The sequence below is a fragment of the Camelus bactrianus genome, chromosome 10 (genome assembly GCF_048773025.1).
Source record: "Camelus bactrianus isolate YW-2024 breed Bactrian camel chromosome 10, ASM4877302v1, whole genome shotgun sequence".
Taxonomy (NCBI): Eukaryota; Metazoa; Chordata; class Mammalia; order Artiodactyla; family Camelidae; genus Camelus; species Camelus bactrianus.
In genome coordinates, this window is record NC_133548.1 from 45,224,506 (window position 1) to 45,232,131 (window position 7,626).

General features: G+C 48.2%; 1 pseudogene; it reads left to right on the forward strand.

Moving 5' to 3' along the window:
- Nucleotides 1-6,599: 6,599 nt before the first annotated feature.
- LOC123614321 (olfactory receptor 52D1-like) lies at nucleotides 6,600-7,168 on the forward strand (annotated as a pseudogene).
- Nucleotides 7,169-7,626: the final 458 nt, after the last annotated feature.

Consider the following 7,626-nt stretch of genomic DNA (forward strand, 5'->3'; position numbering starts at 1 on the left):
CAATTTATTTACTGAAAATTATCGTTATTTTATGGAATGTGTCATAACATTCTGCAGAAAGACTGATCTTCCAAATTTCTAGCTTCTGTATTTGCCTCTAAAACTTATCCAATATTGAAAAATACGTTGCATCAAAGTATTAAGAATATTAGACTAACAAAGATCATCAAATAAGAAAATCTGTCTGTCCAATTTACATTCTTAAGAAGTGGAGCCAAGAAGGTTTCTTATTTTGCAGAAATACTGAAAGTTCATTCCATGGTTCAAACATCCCCATAGAACTTTTAGCCACAATAACCATCATTCCTCATCAGGCAGAAACTCTTGTTTTTGGCCAACTTCCATGCTATCACACAATGAAGAGAGCCATCTTGAATGTAACACTTTGAGTTTTATACAATTCCCCATTCTTACTCTAGCACAAAATCCATTATTCACTTGAGCTTTTATTTTCCACAGCAAGCCTTTAGGTTTACCTTGTGATGTAAGCTCCTTAATCATGCTAGCTACTGCAGAATGATCACCGACTAACTAACCTACCACTGTTCCATCAGAATACACTTTTACACCAAACCTAAACCCTAAACTACAGCTGTTCATATTGTATCTTTCATAGTTTCGTATACGGTCCAGATTTAGTTGGGTTTGTCAACAAGAATGTTAAAAAAAATTTCCTTCACAGCACTTTCACGTTCAAGTCATACATCAGATAATTATTGTCCCAGCAACACTTGCACATTCAAGCTGCAATTTTAAAAAATTGCCGGCTTTATTTGTCTTGTGAGTCGGACTTCCATGTCATTAACTAGCTTCTAAATCTGTCAGATGATGTTGTGTTGGAAGATGGGCAGGTGCGCTCACAAGAAGTAGTGAAGGAAGGATTCCTCCCCCAGAACCCCTAGGAGTAAATCGTCTCATGTGCACAGTGAGCTTGTTGTTTATGGTCTCTGGGCCGCATCTCAATAGCTCCTTCCAGACCCTCTAGGCTAGAATGTATACACACACACTCCACAAGGAAATGGTCCAGCACAGAAGGGGGTTGTTGGACGATTCCAGAACATCAAAAAACACAATTACAATAGTATATGGATTTTTTTTGTCTTTGGTAAGTTGTGAATTTGTTCTGTTGTGGTGTAAACACAAAATAATTTTATTCAAACTAGGGACTAAAAACAAATATAAACTGTGGGTGACATATTGTGAAGTATCTGTCATTACTACATTCTCTTAGTTACCTCTAAATGGAAGGGAATGCATTTTTGGAGGAGAGAAAATGTTATGAAGCTAATAATGCCTATTATTAGGGTCCAAGAGCTACCCTATATGGGTCCAGCAATTATCTCAGAAAGCCAGAATTTGTTCTCAGGCCGACTCTTTCCAAGTCACACGGGCTTGAGTGATGCTGTGCTCATTGTCCTGAGCTCAAAGCACTCTGCTAGGTGATTTACACACGTTACTCAATTCTTCACACCCACCTTTTGGGGAAGATACACCAATCATCACTGTACGAAGGAGAAAACTAAGGTCAGAAGAGTTCAGAGACTTGTTGAAGGCTTCACAGCAGTGGAGCCTTATTCAAAACCAAGTCTGCTCGATTCAAGAGCCCAGACTCTTTCCACGGAGCTGCTTTGTCTCTTTATAGGACTAAGGCAAAAACAACGCTAAATGATATGACTGTCCCTGTTTAGATGACAACTGGGTTTGTCACTTGCGTAGAGTGTAGTGCATCTGCATCTGAGTTTGCTGTGCCCCATCCAATGGTTCTTTGGGGTCCTGTCTCCTCTCTGCTCAGTCTCTACCTTTTACCAGGTCCTGAATGTGTCCAGGAAAGTCAGCAGAGATGACCACAGATCTCTGTTAATTTCTCATTAACTATTCCCAGCTGCGACTAGCAAGTTCTCGATCCCGCCAGGGGCTCAGGGCCCATGCCCTCCTGAGGGGTTCAGAGGAGAGAGCCATAAATCCTTCGTATCCCCACCTGCTCCCTCCCAGGCTCTCCACAAGAGCATCTTTGGAGTCTCCTGGATCCTGGGTGCACTGACAGCTGAATGGACAAGCTGGAGCAGCAGGGACTGAAGCAGATAGGGGCTGGATGCCCATTCCTCGTCTTTAATCCTTCCTCTTCAGCAGAGGTGAGAGGGTCCTGTCCCATCAGCAGCAGGAATTCATCAGGGGAGATCAGTCCCATCCTAACCAGGATCTGGGGGCTCCTGAAAACGCCTCCTTCTTATCCTCTACCTGGATTTATTCCAGACTGAGCCAAACACTGAAAGTCCCATTAAAAGTGCCAATCCTTAAAGAGATGCTCCAGGAAGCCTCTCTGTCCTGATGGAAATGAGTTGTTAAAGATTTTTTTTCGGAGAACTACTCTGGGATGCAAAGGCAAGTCCCATGCAGAGGAGGACCAGTGTGGCTGTTAAGTTTGAGAACTAGGAGTAAGGCACCACCACTCCCTTGCTCTCTCTCACCATTCCTGAGCCAGAATCGTGTGAAAAGGTGGACTCTGGGGACTGAGAATATGATTAGAAGACAATGCCGCCAAATGTGCTTACACACATTCAAGAAATCAATCATCTTAGTTATAAATAATAAGTAGTTCATTTGTTCTTGAACACATGTAAGCACATTTGAGTGTCCTTTATGGTTGGATTACTGCATTCTGTTGATTCTTATTTTGTGGTTGGCTTTATTCCTTTGATAACTCTGTAAGTTTAAAAAGCTAAAGCTCTAAACTGTTCTTAGAAACAATGAACAGCAAATATATGTAAATTTTTTTAAAATGTGCAGTATATTGTATTTATGTATTTACATGCAATATATTGTATATGTGCTGTCAAATTGTAACAGTTCTACCTAATAAAACTGAAAAATGAAGGGGAAAAAAAAAGACAATGCCACCAAATTCCCCATTTTACGTAGAAACAGTCTGGTACTCAACTTCCTTTTCTTGAGCCTATTGGCAAAGGAAGTTCTTTCTTTAGTCTCATCAGATCCAATCTGAATCTTTCAGCCTCCTTTTAGCCTTTTTTTTTTTTTTTTGAACTCAAGACCATGCTTTCAAATAACCTGAGTTCAGTCCCCAACTCATCTTATTCTTTTTAAGATTTAATAAAGGACTTTTTATCAGCTTGTAAAACAACCAATGCAGTAGAAAAGACCACGAAAAGAATGGCTTCCCACAGAGCTAAGAGGGCCAAGGATAATAACAACAGTATTATTTCAAGTGCGCTGGGCAGTTACTGTGCTTCAGGCACTGTTGTACCCTATGCAATTGCTTTACATAGGTCCTTTTTTTTATCCTTGCACTATTCCTGTAAAGTAGGTGCATTTATTTTTATCCCTGATTTAAAGATAAGGAAATTGAAGCATAGAGAAGTTGAGTATCTTGTCCAAAGCCACACAGCTTACGTGTGGCAGTATGAGGATTTGAAACTAGGCAACCTGGCCACAGAGCCCACCCTAGACTTTGAGCACTGTGCTCAAGTGGGGATAAATAAAAATAAGAAAACGGTGATGCTGCGCCACGTCTCCTTCTCGCCGTTACCACTCCCAAAATCAGGCTGGGGAATCACACATCCCGTTTAAACCAAGATTCAAAGTGATTAATCGATTCACCCCAAATCATGCAATAAACCTGAGGCTACACACATGTTGCCCAAGTTCACTTCTTAAACTCTTCACTGTGCCTTCTTTTTCTGTTAAATCTCCCAGCCGTGTTCAGCATGTTCTTTCATGTTCTACTCTCCCCTGGAGGGAAAACCTGTCCCCCAAGCCCGGTAGGCAGGGCACAGGATGTGAGCCACCCTAAGGAGAAGGGCTCTGAGGAGCCAGAGGCACCCTGAGAAGGATCAACGGAAAAGAAGAGGGAGGGGATGCGCTGGCCTGGGTGCCTGCGAGGAGGAGGGAGCGGGCGGTGGGAGACAAGTCTGTCTGCAGCTCGTTCATGCAGTCTCGTCCCCTAGTGCCCCCAGTGACTCATGCCAGTGAAAAGGAGCGTGGGTGTGGATGGCGTCAGAATGGGGATTCCCTTAGAGTGGAGGTGGAAGCCAGGGTCACATAGAGCCACAGAAACTGTGTGCGTGGCAAAGAAAGCTTTCTCTACCAACAAGAATATTGCTGTCAAGTGAGGAGCAAGGCAAGAAATCCAGGGGTCAAAACAGTCCTGGACTGGGATCCAGGTCTCTCTGACTCTTTCTTTCCTGTACATCAGTTTCCTGATCTGAGCAAGGGGCACGAGATCACACGGTACCTTTGCAGTGCATCACCACCCAGGAGATGTTCCAGGACTCCGAGGCACAGCTCAGAGACAGTCCTGCCCCTGGGAGCTCAGGGAGAGCAGGGAGAGTAGATACTACGTCACTTCTCCCTCAATGTGTCCCTTGCTGAATTTCTGACTCACAGGGGAAGCTGAGCTGTGTGAGGCTGGACACGCATGTGTGGATGGAGTCAGAATAAGGAGACCCTCAGGGTGGGTGTGGAAACCCAGGCTCAAGTAGAGCTGAAGAATCTGAGTTCATTTCTTGAATTCTTGTCACTATGCCTTCTTTTTCTCTGAATGCCTCCAGCAACACTTAATGTGTTCTTTGATGTTCTGCTCTTTTCTGGAGGGAACACCTTGTCATGTCTTGGTGATGAGGAGAGGGACTTGGCAGGCAGAGCAGGCAGGTGGAAGATGAGAAGGGTGCAGCTGGGCACAGAACCGGACACAGGGCAGAGGCTGAGGCTGGAGGGTGGGAGGAAGGTCCCCAGCTCCCCCCTCTTTCCCTTCACTTGGCCTGTGGGAGGAAACAGAAGACGCAGCAGTGTGGGCTGTAGACACGAGAGAGATGGTGGCGTTGTCTTCGGAATTTTGCCAAAAGGAAGTAAGCTAGTAGGGCCCCCACGCCCTGAGTGCAGGCCTTTCTGATGAGGCCCCTGGCTATGGGTTGTGCCTGCCCTGTGGTTTGGGGAGAGACAGTCCCAGGCCCTGAGGGAGCTGGCATGCTCTGCCTCCTGTCAAGTCTGGGCCTGCCCTCCGGGTCCTGGCACAAGTTTCCCAGGATCTAAAGGACCCCGCAGGGCCCCCATTGTGAGAGGCAGAAGGAGGCCCCGTGACTTGGCAAAGCCTCACCCTTCAGAAGGAAGCTCTGGGTTTGAAACCATCAAGCCTTCCACGTGGGAAATCCTCGCTGGTTCATTACCTGCCTCTACCCTGCAAGAGCCAAAGTGTGAGGGTCCCCGAGACCGTCCAAGAGGCAGTGCCACAAAGAAGACTGGAGCAGACGCAAGTGTGAGGACCCTGAGAGCTTCATCCAGGGCCAGAAACCTTGTTTTCTGCTCACCTACCCCCGGCTCCTCAGTCTGCTGGACCAGGTTAAGATACCAGGTGCTGGGAGAGGAGGGTATAGCTCGCTGGTAGAGTGTGTGCTTAGCATGCACAAGGTCTTGGGTTCAAACCCCAGGACATCCATTAAATAAATAAATAAATAAACCTCCCCCACCAAAAAAGAAAAGAAAAGAAAAGATACTAGGTGCTATATCTCATGAAGTTCAAGGACGTAACTCTTGTCCTCAGGTGGAACATGCCAAGCCCAGGCTTATATCCTTCTTCCAGGCTGTCCTTTACCCACTTAAACCCAGGTAGGTAAAGCCCTCCCACCTCCAGCGTTTTAACCTGACCACCAGTTGCACTGCAGCCTCTGACCCCAGGCCCTCCCACTGAAACCCAACCTGGATGCTCTGCTGTGTCCTCAGTGGGATCAGAACTTCCCCAGACTGAATTTCCATAGAACCCAGGGGGTGTCCTTGTGGACAAAGGACAGAAGGAAAAAGAGCCACAAAGCTGAGTCAGGGGATGGATGTCTGCACTGGTCAAAGAAGACATTAAGTCCCATGATTCAAGTATATAGAGGTATAGTGGAACAGAGCCAGAGGGAGGGACGCCAAAGGCCATGAGCAGCTGGGTAAAAGCACTGGACATGATGTTTGGGACAGTGTCTGAGCTAATAAAGTATCTTCTGGAAAAGGATCTTGGAAGAGGAGTTTTGTCTGAACACTTGTCAGTGCATGGAGTAGAAACGGCAGTTTTATATCTTCTTCCTTCCCACTTACATCTCCCCTAGGCTGAAGGGAACACAGATGCCTAACTCCTGTAATCTCAGTTAACTGAGGTTAGATTAGGGTTAGACAACAGGAATGACTTCCCCTGGGAAAGCACACCCCCATGTCCCCATGCCCCTGGGCTGAAGAAAAGACTTTGAAACTCCAGAAGATTGTCAGAAAAGCATGGGCTTTAGTCAGATGAGTGGATTCTAATCTTAGTTCTTCTGTGTACCAGATGTATGACTTGGAGTAAGTCTGTTAGCCTCTTAGAAACCAATTCCTTGATCTATCCTTTGGGAGGGAGCATCAACAGACTCACAGAGAATTAAGGAATTTGTAGGTCGGTGTATGTCAAGCCCCTAGAATAGTGCCTGACACAAAGATGCTCCCAGCAAAGGCTGAGGCAACCCCGGCCCCGATCCTCACGCCCACCTATCTCAGATCTCTGTAGAACTGGTGCTTGCCTCTCTCAGGCCCCTCTTATTCCCTGCAGGGACAGAGCTAGGTGGAGCCAGGAGATGGGACCAGGCCCTGCACTGCCTGCTTTCAACCAGACTGTGCTCATCCCTGGGCCTGGGCCTTTTGTCCTGCTCAGGGTACCGGGAATGGAGGCCTTGCATGCCTGGCTTTCTGTGCCCATGTGTCTGCTGTACGTGGCAGCTCTGGCAGGGAATGCCCTTCTCCTGGGGCTGGTAGCAGCTGACAAGGCACTTCAGGCCCCCATGTACCAATTGTTGGGGCTTCTGGCCACCGCTGACTGGGTTCTGGCCACAACCACAGTGCCCAAAGCCCTGGCTGTGCTCTGGGGCCTGTCGGGAGAGATCTCCTTCAGGGCCTGCCTAGCCCGGCTCTTTGTTGCCCACGTGGCCTTCATTGCCGAGTCTTCGGTGCTGCTGGCCATGGCCGTGGATCGCTACATGGCCATCTGCCAGCCTCTGTGCTATGGTGCGTTACTGACCCAGTGCGTGGCAGGCATTGTGGCTGCAGCTGCGGTGACCCATGGTGCCCGTGTCATGGCCCCCACTGTGGCCTTGCTCTGGAGACTGCCTTACTGTGGGCATCGGGCCCTGCCCCACACCTACTGTGAGCACATGGGCGTGGCTCGGTTGGCATGTGGCAACATGAGCCCCAGCGTCTGGTATGGACTGGCCACCACACTGCTCTCTCCAGCCCTGGACCTAGGGCTCATAGGTGCTTCCTATGCCCTCATTCTCCGGGCTGTGTCACCTGCCATCCCGTGGTGCCCGCCGCAAGGCCATGGGCACCTGTGGGGCCCATGCCAGCGTCATCACTCTCTTCTGCACACCTGCCCTCTTCTCCTTTTTGTCTCACCGTTTCAGCCACCACATGGTGCCCAGCCATATCCACATCCTGCTGGCCAACCTCTACGTGGTGGTGCCCCCAGCTCTCAATCCCGTGGTCTATGGAGTGCGGACCCAACAGATTGCTGAGAGGCTCAGACGCTGGCTTCAGCTCTGCTGGGCGGGAACCCTGAGGGATGTGGGCCCTGAGAGGGCCTCCCACAGGAATGAGTGAGCCCCGATT